A 16,816-nucleotide genomic window follows, 5' to 3' on the forward strand; every position below is an offset into this window, starting at 1 on the left:
GCTGAAAGCAGATGCTCAATGGACTGAACCACCCAGACGCCCCCAGTTCATTCCTTGATAGCACATAATATATTCCTATTTAATATCTCCAGTTTGGTCATGTGTCTTATGTCAATGTGGGCTTGGTACGATCATCAGTAAGAGACCTGTTTTATGTGTATTACTACAGCATCACTGGCTAGATATCTTATACCCTTTAATGTTATAAACAAGTAAGCAAGTAAAGCAAATCAACAAACAAAATCCTGCCATTGCTATCACCAACTGATGATATGCCCATTTTGGTGGAAAGACCATTCTTTACTCCCACGCCTGAGAATTTCTGGGTGGCATAAATTTCTTTCCACACCCTTGCCTTGATTTCTTCTTTACCTCTAAATTTTTAAGTCTCTCTTGTGCATCTCATTTTCTGAAACTTTTATTTTTATCTGTATCGAGTCAATCCTGGCACTTTTGCTGAAGTAACATTAGCAAAAACATTTTTGTACATCAAGATTTTATTGAGGGTTTGAGGACATCAGAAGTTGGTTGTCTCCCAGCACTGCAAATGAGCTACGTTTACATTTTAGACATCCCCGTTTTTCAAGTCCCCAGGCATTACTACCACAGGTATTTCACAACAATTCTCTTTCTTTTTAGGGGCTTCAACCTTCTCCCTGGACAGGCAGCTGCCATTCTTTTTAGATTGTGTCACAGTAACCCAAATTCTCATTTTCTCCTCTATTTTTTCATTGCCTATTTGTGGATTCTTGGGAAAGAAGGCTGTTCTTCTTGCATGACAACCCTTCCTTCATCTACAGACAGATTTGATCTACTATCATGAGTGCTCCTAGAACAAAGATGGTTCCACTTCCAAAAAAATTTTTACATAAATTCCAGCTGAGAGAATGAAGAAATCTTACCAGCATATTTTTAAGACAGCTATATATAGGCAGTATCCGATTATTCTTTAATATTCCTTTGAGTAGAAAATTTAAAAGACTTTATTGAAAAAAATGTTTTGACTGGTATATCTGTGTCTTAGAGTTCTAATTTTATAAGGTATTGGCAAGGAGAAGCCTTCCTGATATTTGGCTAAGAATTCCTAAAACTTTCCCCAAGCCTTAACTTCCAAGTCTCTCATTTCTTCCTTACCTTCCAGTCTTTTCCCTGGACTGATCTTTCACATCAGAATTACCCATCAATATGTGTTGTGCATCGAAAAATAAATTCCCAACATTCAATTAATTGTGTGGCTGTTTTCTATAAGATTTACCCCTCAGTGCTACAGGTTCATGCAGTACTGCACTGTATACTTAACTTTGGACATTGCAGTCTCCTGTAGCCCACTTATTATAACATTATAAGCCCTCCTCCTCTCATCTCTCCTTATTCTTCTTTTGATGATTCACTTTTTAGCACTTTCCCACCCTGTTCAAGTATTCTCAGCTGAAAGATCAGAAGTCCTCATTAGGGTATTTTAAGAAACATTTGCCAAACCAAACCAAAAAGAATCTGAGTACAGGAAATGTAGCTTCAATATTTGGGTTTCCAAGATGGAGTTGAGGAAGACCAGCAAGGCTGCCTGCTGAATGCTCAGTGTTTCTTGACCAATATTCTTCATTTTGTGAAATGTACTGAGTGAATTGATCTCATGACATTGCTGAGGCAGCATGAACAATGATGAGGTTTAAATAATGAAACATTAATAATGTAAATTTTGAGGTGCAGGAGGTTTCAAAAAACTTTATTTTAATCATCGTAGATGAAAAGCATACTCCTGATGTAAACCACTCCTGTGAACATTTATCTTAGAATTTGGGCAATAGGAAGTATTCCTTCAAATGAAAGGAGAGGTTTCACTTTTTATTTCTTTATTTTGCCATTAAAATGACAAACAATACTATGAAGCATTTGTTACCACCTTTTATCCTCCGGGCTCTTTGATGTCCTAAAATGTATAAAGCTTGTTTATACTTATCAGAATCATAACTGTAATACATTTTTCTCCCCACAGCCTTGTTGACTACACACACTATATGCCAACAACCCAGAGTCAAAGCCATCCAACTTTCTGCTGGATGGTTGGCATTGGCCTGGTAAATCTGCCCTCCCACCCGTCCCCAACTTAGGTGTTAATTTTTTTTCCCCCACTCACTTCTTTTTTTTTCACCAGCTGGTTTTAAGTAGAAAAAATAAGGCTAAGTATAAGTATTTCAAGTAGAAAATAATGGGGGACGATTCCATAAGGCCAATATACCAATCTAAATCCTAAAGAAATGCTAGATATTTTACCAAACCCCCAAAATAAAATGACAGTAGAGGAAGAGGTAGGTTTAAAATAACAGAATTTTTAAAAGACCCAAAAACCTGGAGAAAGGAAAATAAATTGTGGTTAGTGAGAAGAAATAATGGCTCTATTTATTAAATAGGTTTAGATAACTTAAGTATTCATTACATGTATATGAAATACAATATAAAATCAGTGTACTCCATCCTGCCACTTCTCTAAAGTACTCTGGAAAATAAGGATTTTCCAAAGTATCATTCAATGAATTGTAGTTTTCAGCCTTTAAGTATTTGTTTAATAGTATAAACAATATGATGATTGCAGTGGTAGTGTTAATGATGAGGATTGGTACTGGAACTCATTTATGAAATCCTCTGTCCACATTGGTGCCAGTTTAAGACCCAGATATAACAACAAGGTTTAAAGGGTTAACAAAAATCTCTTCAAAGGCTTCTCGTTGCAAATAAAACCAGGTTTAAAATTCTGTGTTCAAAAGTCAATTATTGCCGATTTCAGGGACCCCCTCAAACATGGGATTTTCATTTAGCAGAGTGAACTTTACCTGCCCAAAGCCCGTAAAATGGCCCCTTTCTATCTGGTAAATGTTCCACAATGAAATTAGAACTGTTGGAAAATAATGGAAATCTATGGACATATGTATACTGTGACTGAAATGGGAAAATTTGTCAGTGATACCTGGTGTAAATTACTTATTTAAAGACCAGTGTTAACTCTTCTAGACCAGTAAACTTGAGTTTCTATTATAGCTGATGTAATTTCTTATCTCCAGGTAGAAGTAATTCAAACCCTTTTAAAGAAATAAGAGCCCCCATGCTGCCAAACGGTGGTTCTTAAATATTTTTGGTGAGTATCATGACTCTTTGAAGCATCAAATGAAAACTATACATATTCAACCCAGAAAAGAGATGGTGTGCAAAAAATTAGAAGCAACTTGTGCAGTTTAAAACAAAACAAACAAAAATGATTCCAAATAGTTTTTTGAAAGAGGGGTTCTACAGAGTCTCTTAATTAATTTAGCATTTCTGAAGAGGAAGATTTTTCTTTCTTTTTTTTAAAGATTTTATTTATTTATTTGATAGAGACAGAGAGAGAACACAAACAGGGGGAGTGGGAGAGGGAGAAGCAGGCTTCCCGCGGAGCAGGGAGCCCAATGTGGGGCTTGATCCCAGGACCCTGGGATCATGACCTGAGCCGAAGGCAGATGCTTAACCGACTGAGCCACCCAGGCGCCCCGAGGAAGATCTTTCTTGAGTCCAACACACAGATTGAAATAATTTCCCATAGGTTTATCTACCAACTATTTGTATTACTGGCTTTTTCCCCTTTGAAGATTTAAATAAATTTCTCATAATTTTCTATTACTTTATGAATGAGCCACCAAGGAGACAGCTTAACTAGTAAAAAATGGTTTGCCTTTTCCAATGTGCCAAGAAAAGGAAAAATATAATTAACTGTATGTGCCCATCTGCACACCTATGTGTAATTCAGAGAAGGTGAACTGGCACATGCTTAAGTATGTAGACAAAGAAAGAACCTGAAGAGAATATATGAATTTTTTAATATATGAACTTGCCCCCATGTCCTTCTGGGGAAAAAAAAAAAACAACTCTTTTGATTCATGAAATTTTTTATTTTATCAAAAGTTCTTTATTGAAGTAAAATGACCTCCAAGGGCAGAAAGAACTTTCTAAGCCTCACAGAGGAGGAAACATTGTGAGGTAGGGGAGAAGGGGAAATGGATGGTCCTTGGCAAAATTAGGCTGTATAGAAATGATTATTCTTCCTAAAACAAGAAATAGGCTTTCAGTAGATGCTTCTAGAAACTAATCTGGTTTATATTTAGTTGCTCCATTTGTTCCTAAGCTCTGTGAGTGATTTCTTAAATGATTCGGTAATATTTTCTTTTCTAACCATATTGAGGGCAGTGTCAACTGAATGGTCTCCAAGGCACTGGTTTTACATGGTGAGGATGGAAGAGAAGTCCTTTCAGATTTAGGGGAACCACAGGATTATCTGCACAGACAGCTGCTGGGGAACTCCTACCTAGCAATAGACCTCTACATCATTTCTCTTGATTCACAGCATAGGGAATTCCAGCTTACTTTGAAGCCTGTTCAAAATACTCTATTCCATCTCATTTTCAGACCTGCCCTTGGTTAGCTTTGATTGACAGAAAGGCTTTGGAAGCCATTGCAATCTTATTTTAGGAAGGATTGAAATCTTATCTGAGTTCTTCAATCTGTTTAGAGACCAAAGGCTCTATGTCAAAAGACTTGTAGATACCTGTACTTGCAACTGGGGCTTCTATGGCAGATTTACAACCCTTGGGTTATTTGAGGTTTCCAAGTTAAGGCCTTATGGAGAGAGGGGCATAGAGAGGCAGCTGTAATATAGACAATGCACCTATAAATTTTTCCTGGAAATAAGTGTATTCTCTAGATCTGTCATAGTTAATACAAAAACAGAGTAATACAAATGAAGACTTAAATTGATGAGGCACATGTGGAAATTGATAAAGGAAGTTTGATGCATCATAACATTGAAATTTATCCAAATTCAATATTGTTAAACATTCTTAAAGATCAGATGAATTATACATGAAGTATATGGATTATTTGTCCCTGGCAAACAATGGTGACATTTCTGTCTGTCACTTAGTATGACAAGGTTAGCATGTTTTATTCAAAACTTTTAAACAGTAAAATGATTTGTATGCATTACTCTTTCTTTGGACTGTCAGGGAAGGCAGAAAGCAACACAGTTATTCTATGACATTGAGTCAGCATGTGCATAAAAAAATGACAGAACAGGATTGCCTCCGACATCTATAAGACTCGTACTTTGATTTTCTAATCATCTGGTAGAAAAACTATAAAGATAATATTTTTATATTCCACCCTAAAAAGAGACATTCCTCTGTATACTGAAATATAATTATATATTAGGATTATATATATTATATATATATTACGATATAATGAATATAGAATATTGATGAATGGGAAAAGATCTCTGGAAATAGTATGCTGTGAGTTTTAAGGAAATTTGATGAAAGAATATTCTTTTTTTCAATAAATAACAAGGATCAGATTTTTTTTCTTTTGTTGTTAAAATACTCTGAGGTGATGGGATGGGACGGTAATTAGAGACTTTTGAAATTTGTGCTCTCTGTGTTTATGGGATGAGCATATAGAAAGAAAGTAGAAAGCACTGGTCAACACATGGATAGTGATAGAGGACTTCCCGTGATTCGTCTGTAGTTTCTGTTATAGTTGACACTAGAATGTAATGGAGATGTTTTTTTTTTTAAAGATTTTATTTATTTATTTGAGAGAGAGAATGAGAGAGAGCACATGAGAGGGGTTAGGGTCAGAGGGAGAAGCAGACACCCTGCTGAGCAGGGAGCCCGATGTGGGACTCGATCCAGGGACTCCAGGATCATGACCTGAGCCGAAGGCAGTAGCCCAACCAACTGAGCCACCCAGGCGCCCATGGAGATGATTTCTGATAGAGTGAATCTTGAAGGGGCAACTCCTAGAGCAGCCCTAAGATTGTCCCTGCACCCACCATTTGCTTCTCCATCCAGGACACCAGGGGAACACGCTCTTCACTGTTGCTATGCTCTTCCTCTCATAGAGGATCTAAATAGAAAGGAGTTTGGGGGTAGGTTAGAATAAGGCAGGACCTAGGGATCTTGGTGCAATATTCACACCCAGGGACAAACCATACCTGAGACTTTATTCAGTACTTAAACTCACAGGTGGCTTTAGGAACCTCAAGGGTGTAGCAGCCATTCCACAAACAATGTTCCACTGACACTTTCAGAGAATAAATTATGAACTAGTGACTGGGAATAGAATGATGACTAAGACAAGGTCTTGCCTTTGTAGCCTTTACATTAGAGGAAGAAAGACACATTAGCAAGTAAGCACAATGGTGATACAGGTGCTATTGTGGCTTATTGCACAGGGTGAGTGGGTAGGGAAGAAGAGGGCTACCATCAGTGGGAAGGGGCCAGCAAACCACACCTTACTGTTTCCTGTTCCTCCACTCCATATATTGGGATGTTAAGCACAGAGAAGGATACGTTATTTCATTGCAGTCAGCAGTATATTTACTATAGCTTCAAAAACACTACAACTTCAAGTATCATGCATGCATTTTGTATTCCATACCTGCCCATGACCTGGAGAAAAGTAAGCCCTTTAGATTACGTATTAAGCTTTCCTGATCATTATAACCGCTAATGACTGTATCTGATGACAACCTGTCTCAGGCAAAAGACTGAAGTGTGCATTTTTTTTCCTGGAATTATTTAATAGAGATCTCTTTAAGAAAGGAAGAAGAAATTTTACTCTAGACTCCATTTTTGGAAATGTATGCTAATTCTCACATTAAGCCTGAAACTCATTATTGATGTTAATATATATCATACCAGCTACAAGGTACGTAATTACTGGTTATACTGATAAATTGTTGCTTTTACATTTTAGTTATGCACAAAAACCATCCAACCTATTTCAATCCTTTATCTCCATTTTCCCCAAGACCCCAGGATATCTAGCATCAATCCAAATGGTTAGAAAGAATAAAAGAACTGTATAGTTCTCAGAGATATTTATCCTGACTCAATAAGCAAATTTATAGAGATCTTTGGAAGCAAATCATAATAGCCCAGCTGAAAGGGGACTTACAGGTGCCGCCAAACTTTGGGGATGCTATGCAGCCTTGCTGGGCTGTCATTTTAAGAAATGTTGTCTCCCTAGAGGAAAATGTTTCCAAAAATACTCTGACCTTTCCATTTTTTAGCATGAAAGTGAGGGGATCTAAGAGGAGCCATCTTCCAAGTAAATGTGGTGAGCCTTAGTTTGAAATATTCATCGTGTTTCTGTTGTGAATAGCCAAACCAGTGCTAAAATTCAGTTTGCTGGTCTATTCAGCTTATTCATTTCATGCAAATCCCAATGTGCATGAAATGAACAAAAGACTTCCTTTCTATTTGTATGCATTGTTAGTTTTCTATTCCATTTTTATTCCCAAACTTGTTTTTCTCTTTCAGTATTATTACTTCATTCTTTCAACAAATATTTGTAGCATCCGTAGGCATGACGAGGCACCAAAACGAATACCATTCCAGCATGATAGTCAGCATGACCCACAGGTTTCATTTTTCCTGCTTTTTTAGATGTACCATTAAAGGAGGCTTGGAGATTACTTAAGGCTACATCTGTGATGAGGGGAAAGATGATCTGCTCAATTACCTGTGTCTGCTATGAGCATGGCTTGGGGGCTCATTGCCTTACTGACTCAGGGAATGGGAAGAGTGTGCACTTGGGAGTCAAACAGATATGGATTCTAATTCTTGTTCTGATACTTGCAAGCTCTAACCTGGAGCAAATCCCTCCTCATTTCTGAGAGCTTCCTTATATGTAAAAGGAGAATACTTGCCTTACAGTGTTGCTGCATGAATTACCAGAGCGTCAACATCTAGGACTTCCTCCATAAATGATCATGCTCAGTGCCTTTCCTGGCATCTACAATCTAGTATATATGCAAATGAGTAAAAACTTTAATAATAATGAAAGGCTAAAATAAATGTCCTATTAATGCAGGTACAACGAAGTGTTTTGGGGATTTCTTGATGTGTAAATTGTAGACTGATTTTTCTTTTTTCAATTTTTGTCTTCAGTGTGATGGTTCCCATCATGGGAATTTTTAACTTACATAAATTCAACTATAAGTACACAATGGGAAGAGAGAGAGAGAGAAAGAATGAGTTTGAGGGGTTTAAATAGCATAGCTGATGACACCTACCTTTCCACTCAAGGAGTACTTCTATCCTGATTCATCTGGGGAGCATCTCCCCACACTGCTTTTGCTCCTATTGTTTGAGAGACATGTGTTTTTTTATACTATATGGCCCCACATTCAAACTAACTCAAAAAAAACGTTGATTTGTGCCAATGCTGGAGAAAAAAACTGACTTTGTTAGACTTAGATATGGCATGTTTCTAATATGGTACCTTTCTAAGGCATTGTGAAGGGCATTTTTGATTATGCATGACTATTAACGTATTTGTGGTATAACATTTAACCTTACTATACTTCTTTGCTTTTATTCTTTGTAATTCCTTTCTCCTTTTACTTACCTTGACTACCTTGGTTTTTGTTTTTCTTTTTTGCACATCATCTCTGCAGGTGAGTTTATCTGTTCTTTGCCTGGGTTATTTAATGGCTATTTTATTATTTTTCCAAACATGTGACTGGGCTGTGTCTAAAATTCAGATCATTGTATGTAATGTCCCCAGTGGGTCTTGATGCTGAAGGCATTATTTCCGTAGGAATACCTGGTAAAGTTTTTGTGTTCCTAGAGTTCAGTGTGACAGTTTTGCAGGTTAGAACGAGCTCAGTGCTGTTTTTAATGTTAATTACTCTTTGCTGCCTGACCCTTGGCTTTCTTTATACTGCCAACACAAAGGATCTTTAGACTGTTAGTACAAGGATGCAAAGCTCTGATCCACAATAAAATGCAAAGAACATAGAGAAGTAAGATCCATTTATCAGTTATTTACATCTCTGTGTGAATCAAGTGTGATAAGGGACAGAGGAAAAGGCCTAAGGGCTCTCATAGGTTAGGAAGAAGCAGGCCCCTCTTACCAGGCCTGGGATGGTGGGCTTTCCTACTTCATACCTTGCCAGGTGCTGCTATTTACCACAATCAGACATTCACACTGCACTGCTCTCCCCATTTTTACATTTGTTCTTTCTTTTATTCTGTCCTATGTGATTTTGGTTTTCAGTTAACTTTCTTTTAGGGAACTTGTTTTACGCTCTTTCCCCATATATATTAATACTGAATATTCTTTATTAACAATAATGACACCAATGATTGAGTGTATGAAATGCATGAATTATAAGGATAGAAACTTTATAGACATCTCTAATTTTCACAATAATTCTGTAAGAAAAGTATTTTTCTTCTGTGTTAAAAATGAAAAAAAAAAAAACATGGAGAGAAAGTAACTTACCATATAATTTAGCAAATGGTGGAGCCAGATGAGTATCCATATGTTTGTATTGCTTTTGCTCCCTCCACTATCATATGCTGCCTTTGTTGGTACGCTAAATATGTTTATAAGTGTGTGTGTGTGCGTGCGCGCACGCGCTTGCACATGAATAGGGGGAGAGGGAGAGAGAGAGAGAACATGGTTATCAATCTTTCTGTGTATACATATATATTTTTTGAAGCCATGGCTGACTTCCAGATTTTTTTGCAGTGCTTGCAAACCAATGTTGCTAGATCCTTCATTCCAAACTTGTACCCCCACCCTCCAGTGACTTGAAATTTTACAAGTTGCAATTTATACAACTGATGGATTCTTCTCTGATATAGCACTTGGAAATGAAAGAAAACTTTATATCTTATTTATTAAAAAAAAAAAAAAAAGGATTTCCAGGGCTAGCAATTGCTTTACTTCTCACTGGCTGATCTTTGATGGCACTAACACTATTTTCTTTAACATTATTTGCTCTTTGCTATAAGGAGCAACACACCTTTCCTATTGTGTCCATTGAAGCTGTTTCTCATTTCTGAAATTTTAATGCCTTATAAGATGGAAAAAAGAGGGGAGGAAAGACCCTGTGGTGATTTAAGACGATGATTCTGGATTGAAGCGTCTTGCTACTTATGGGAACACCATATTTCATAGCGTATTTGCAGAAATGCCTCATGGCACAAACTCCTATTTCATGTCCTTGAAGGCCAATGGAGTAACAGTTTCTGTTTCAGTGCCTATCTGATCAATAATCCTATGACTTTTTGGAGTTGCCATTTATCTTGTGATACATTTTTACTGTGTTGATGTGCAATGACTAATACCTACATGTATATATTTTTTGTCTCCTGCAACTGTAAAATATTTTAAAAATATTTCTATAGGTGCTTAAATTTATATAGAACATATTTTCCTTTATTTCATCGGTGATATACATAAATCAATTTCACTAGAAAAATATATTTGGAATTTACTATAACTTCTGAGTTTAGCCTTTAACTCAACATGCAATAATAGGGCTCTAGCTATGTAGCAGGCATTATGCTAGGCACAGTTTACAAAGTTGAATAAACATGGACCCTGCTTTTCCAGAGCTCACAGGATTTAGGCTTGAAATGGTAGTTAAGAGCACACTTTTTTGTCACCAATCTGCCTTGGTTTGTATCTTCTTCCCACTTGGTAGGTGCCAGACAAATTATTTTACTATGTCTCAATGATCTCATCTGTAAAATGGGGATAATGATAAATGTTATTTCAATGTTTCTGTGATAATTAAATGAGTTAATACAGGTAAGGCATTTAGAATGGTGCCAGGCACATCTCAAAAAATTCTGGGTATTATTATTGACGTTATTATTATCACAGCCACAAACAGCTAGGTATTATAATACTCTACAATAAGTATAAAGTAGAAATGTGTTCAAGGAGTACTAAACTCCTTCATAAGCTGCCAAGGAAGCTTTCCTAGGAGAGATAATCTTAAAGAAGTTATAGTGAAATCTTGAAAGATTTCTTGAAAATCTTAAAGAAGTTATAATATTTCAGTAGACATATAGGGAAAGTCATCATACCCTAGGCAGCAGAAACAGCATTTAAAAAGTCAGGATGTCTTGAGAAAGTATGCCTCACTCAGCAAACTGTGGATGGGGCTATGTGTGTAATGCAGAGTAAAATGTAAGGAGAGTCACGAAGAGCCCTGCATGATATATTAGGAATTTAAGACTTAATCGTATTGGCATTGGAAGCCATGAGAGGATTTTTCAAAAGGGAGCTGATGTGATCAGATTTATATTTTAGAAATATTCCCTTAGCATCAATGTAGGGGATATATTAGAATGCTAGCTGGAGGAAGCTAAGACCTGAGGCTAAGAGGCTTTTGTGATCAGTCATAAGACAGCTGATCAGATCCTTAAGGCTGTGGCTATGGAAATGGAAAAAAGGAAACACATTTGAGATATACTTAAGAGACTGTATTGACAATGATACAGGCTCATTTGGCTGGAAAGGGGAAATAGAGGAAGAGAGGGATCTAGAATGATGCTCAAGTTGATGTTTTGGGCTATTGGGTGGTTGACATTGCTATCAATAGAGATGAGGAATAGATTTGAAGGGCAGAACAGGGGGCAGTATAGTGGGTAAGGAGGAAACTGGGCAATTATCACCTACTCATGGGCTGGTGGAGAAAGACCATTGGAAAAAAAGACCTATAAGAAATGTATAAGGAATAGGAGAGGAACCAAATGTTTGCTCTTTTTTTCCCCTTACGATTACTTTGTAACCAAGTAGTAAAAGAAATATGTATTTTAGAGAATCTCCAGGTCTTGTGGGTTTCCTGGTATTTCCTAGATTTGTGTCTGTCTCTTTTCTAATGAAGCTTTATCAACTGAAGTGTTAACAGTAGGATAGTTTCCACTGTTTTGACCCTATGCCTCTTCCATCTCTTCATTTTTTTTTAAAGATTTTTATTTATTTTTTGAGAGAGAGAGAGAGAGTGAGAGAGAGCATGAGAGGAGAGAGGGTCAGAGGGAGAAGCAGACTCCCCACTGAGCGGGGAGCCCGATGTGGGACTCGATCCTGGGACTCCAGGATCATGACCTGAGCTGAAGGCAGTCGCTTAACCAACAGAGCCACCCAGGCGCCCCATCTCTTCATTTTATTGAGGGGCAGCATAGATCTCTGTAAGGGCCAACCACTGTGTCATTATTTTGGTCAAGGTCACCTGTGTGCTCTTGGAACATATTAGTGGAGAGAAAAATGACCTTCAGTATTTGGGATCAGCAGTATCTCTAATATGGATTCTTTATTTAAAATCCTGGTAGGGCATGTCTTGTACTTGGAACTAAGCACTCTTCATATCTCTTGCTTGCTAAAGGACTACTCAAGGAACATTTCTACTCAGAATCAGGTTTAAAAAAATTAGATAAATCCACTGAAGAGCAAAGATGTTAAGTACATCATTTCCTGGTGTTAGGTGGGTATGTGTTTCAAGTTTGCTTTTGATTACTACAAAGTTCAAGTTTTTAACCCTATGGTATTAACTCCCCCTGTCTAGTCCCAAGCTTTATGCTATATGACTCTAGTTCTGTCTTTTGCAGTAAAACAAAATAACTCTACCTTTTCTTCCCTAAGAACATCACTACAAGTAACGTAATAGTACTATAATTGTCATCTCTAAGTCCCTTAAGTTTTCCTCATAGGTAATGTTTTGCAAATCCTTTTAATGTACAAGTAGTCTCTGTGAATAAGCTTTCCTTCACAATTTATGAGGAAAGTGCTCATAAGATGGAAATTGCATTAGACTTGAACACAGAGAATGGGTTCTGTTTTAGCAAATTCCAGAATTTGAAATTTGAAAAAAAAAAAAGACTTCTGAATCTTTATTTGTATATGAGAATGGTACCTTAACAATAAGATTTTTTCTTTTTAAAGTTTGATCTATAGTTAACATACTATAAAGTTTACCCGTTTTGAGTACACAATTCAGTGGTTTTTAGTATATTTATAGTGTTTGCAAGAATCACTATAATTCAAGAATATTTTCGTTACCCCAAAGAATAGTCATTAGCTGTCACTTTTCATTACCCCCATTGTCTCTGTCCCCACCCCCAGTATGAGGTAAACACTAAATCTGCTCTCTTTCAATATAGATTTGCCTATTCTATAAATTTCATACCTTTTTTTTTTTTTTTTTACTTAGCCCAATGTTCTCAAGGTTCATCCATGTTGTAACATATATCAATACTTCATTTTTATAACCAAATATTCCATTGTATGGCCATGCTACATTTTATTTATCCATTTTTCAGTTGATGGACATTTGGATTGTTTCCACTTTTTGACTATTATGAATAATTCTGCTATGAACATTTACGTACAAGTTTTTATGTGGACGTATGTTTTCATTTCTCTTGAGTAGAATCCTAGAAGTAGAATTGCTTCTAATGGAAATTTTGCATTCATATGGTAACTCTGCTTAGCATTTTAAGAAACTGCCAGACTGTTTTCCAAAGTGGCTGTACTATTTTAAATTGCCACCAACAAGATTTTGATGATGACTAAAAGATTGAGTCAGAGGAATAGTCAGAGGAATAAGTAAATGCTAAAGTACTACCCATGGACTCTTTTATTATCCTGTTTTGTCTAACTCCTCCCAGAGAGCAAACAGTAAAGAAATATTTAGCATGCATTGAAAAAAAATCTCCAGATCACACTGTGGGTTTTTCTAGATATTTGCTTGACTTAGTGTTTGACTTTGAGCTCAAATTTTGCTAGTAAGCCTCTAGCGAGGCCAAGAATGGATGTGAGTCTAATATATTTCACTTAACTGTTTAGTTAGCTATTTGGTTGTTTTCCCCATTATTACTACATTTCATTTAAAGGTTTTAGAAGATGAGTGGCAGAGCTCACAAAAGTTATCACAAAAGTAATCTTTAGAAACCACAAAGTTGAGAGAGTTTTTTTTTTTTTAAAGTAGATACCAAAATAGCTTTTTAGGAAGAGGGCACCTTATTAATCTCTTAAATTGTTGAAGTGAGCAAACGAAGACTTAAGACCTAAAGAGTAAAAGTTATAAACATGCTAAAGAATACATTAAAACAAAATAGAATGAGGAAAAATACATTGTTTTATAGGTTAAGTTTTATTATAAGTGAACATCATTTTTTATGAAACCTTTTTTAAGATTTTATTTATTTGAGAGCGTGCACAAGCTGGGGAGTGGGGGGGCATGTGGGTTGGTGGTATAGAGGCAGAGGAAGAGGGAGGAGCAGATTCCCCGCTGAGCAGGGGGCCCCTCTGCTGGATCCCAGAACCCCGAGATCATGACCTGAGCCAAAGGCAGGCACTTAACCAACTGAGCCACCCAGGTGCCCCTAAAACTCCATTTTTAAACCTCTTACTGTGTACATTTTAAATTTTTGGTGGGACCTTTGAATTTCCCTCTGAAGAAATGAGGAAAAAAGTATTGGGTGTCCCATCCCCTCCCCCACCAGCCCAGTAAGTTCCTGCTGCAAATTTTGTTGCCCCTGAATCTTGAAGTAAATGGCAAAAGAAACAACAAGTGTTAATGTTGAGCAGTGGCATGGACTGGGCCCGTGGACCTGTCAGGTGGAGCACCCTATGTCTGGACAGTCTCCAGGTGTTGTGAGGAGAATGCGAGAGCTTGTTGCTGTGCTGGATCCTTGGGTTAGTGGGTGCAGGTGTGGCGTCCAGTCCTACCCAGATGGCGGGGGCTGCTAGGAAGGACGCCTTCAATTTGTTCAGGAAGTTGCCAGGGGCTGCGATGCCTTCTTTAGGCCTTTGCGCTTGTGGGTCTCTGCCACCACCTGGTGGGATGGCTGGTCTGTGGAAGGGGTCTCCAGGGGTAGGATTTGCTGGTGGTCCAACATGCACTGGGGGAAGGCCTTGCTTCATGTTTAGGACCTCAGGTTGGTAGTGAAGCCAAAGGACTTGTTGATTGACAGGTAGGCCTTCAGCACAAAGATGGGGGTGCTGGCCACTTGGGATTCCTCCAAGACCTGGCCCCATTCAGGACATGTTCCTTGGTAGAACACAGTACTGGATCTCCACAAGGTGGACGAGCTCCATGAGCCAGCACATGGGTGTAGAGGCAGCACCAGGCCATGGGGTTGACCTGGATGGTGTCCTGTGCACATCATGGATGGGGAAGTGCATGCCTCACTTACTCTTTATGTGCAGGGCCACCTCTGTGTGATGTTCCTGCGAAGTAAGTCCTCCATGGGCTCCACATAACAACCCATCCTAAGGATTGTTCTCTGGGTCAGCTTCAGGTACAGGTCCTCCTTCTTCCTGGGCATGCAGTTGGTGGTGTGTATCATGGTGATAATTTTGAAATCTATAGGGTTATCTAATCATTATGTTGTATAGCTGAACTAATGTCCTCACCTTGGGTGGTGAGTGCTCAGGAACATGAAAATGATTTCATAGATGTGTGGGTTGGACAGCAATTGCGGTCAGTCAACCCCAAAAATGACTGGAAAAATAAGTTATGGTCGTCCCAGTGATGGAGGGTGATTAGTACTACTTTACAGATAATATTAATTAAAATGCTAAAATTGAGGAATTCCAAGGAGTTCATGAAAACATGGCTCAGAGAAGGGACTAGTCTTCCATTGTCTTTCATTCCACGTGAGACTGCATTCTTTGGGGACAAAAATCACACCATAGCCATTTGTTTCTATAGTGATTATGTAGTGCCTTTTACTTAATATATGGTCCATAGTATTAAACAATCAAAACAAGAAATGCTGCATCTGTTAGAAATTTATATTTCAACTCTGGTTAGCCATATGTATTTAGAGGGCAAGGAATTACTGTTTAATAAGTATTTATCTTTTCCATAAATATTTCTCATTTAGTACCCAACCATAGAAGTACTTTTTATTCTTTTTTATAGAATAATAAACTGAGATTCCAATCACTTGCATATCCAGTGTCTGGTACAGATAGTTGCTCATTAATTTCTGAACTATTAATCAAAGAACCAAAGAATACAAAGTCACTTTAATAATAAAAATTATCCCATTTTATTTTATTTATTTATTTTTAAATTTTTTTATTGTTATGTTAATCCCCATACATTCCATCATTAGTTTTAGATGTAGTGTTCCAGGATTCATTGTTTGTGCATAACACCCAGCGCTCCATGCAGATCGTGCCCTCCTCAATACCCATCACCAGGCTAACCCACCCCCCTCCCCTCCAGAACCCTCAGTTTGTTTTTCAGAGTCCATCGTCTCTCATGGTTCGTCTACCCCTCCGATTTCCCCCCTTCATTCTTCCCCTCCTGCTACATTCTTCTTCTTCTTTTTTTTTCTTTCTTAACATATATTGCATTATTTGTTTCAGAGGTACAGATCTGAGATTCAACAGTCTTGCACAATTCACAGTGCTTACCAGAGCACATACCCTCACCAGTGTCCATCACCCAGTCACCCCATCCCTCCCCCCTCACCGCCTACTCCAGCAACCCTCAGTTTGTTTCCTGAGATCAAGAATTCCTCATATCAGTGAGATCATATGATACATGTCTGTCTCTGTTTGACTTATTTTGCTCAGCATAATACCCTCCAGTTACATCCATGTCGTTGCAAGTGGCAAGATCTCATTCCTTTTGATGGCTGCATAATATTCCATTGCATATATATACCACATCTTCTTTATCCAGTCATCTGTCGATGGACATCTGGCTCTTTCCACATTTTGGCTATTGTAGACATTGCTGCTATAAACATCAGGGTGCACGTACCCTTTCAGATCCCTACTTTTGTATCTTTGGGGTAAATACCCAGTAGTGCAATTGCTGGATCATAAGGTAGCTCTATTTTGAACTTTTTGAGGAACCTCCATCCTGTTTTCCAGAGTGGCTGCACCAGCTTGCATTCCCACCAACAGTGTAGGAGGGTTCCCCTTTCTCCGCATCCCCGCCAACATCTGTCATTTCCTGACTTGT

Source organism: Neomonachus schauinslandi, chromosome 13 (genome assembly GCF_002201575.2).
Source record: "Neomonachus schauinslandi chromosome 13, ASM220157v2, whole genome shotgun sequence".
Lineage (NCBI taxonomy): Eukaryota > Metazoa > Chordata > Mammalia > Carnivora > Phocidae > Neomonachus > Neomonachus schauinslandi.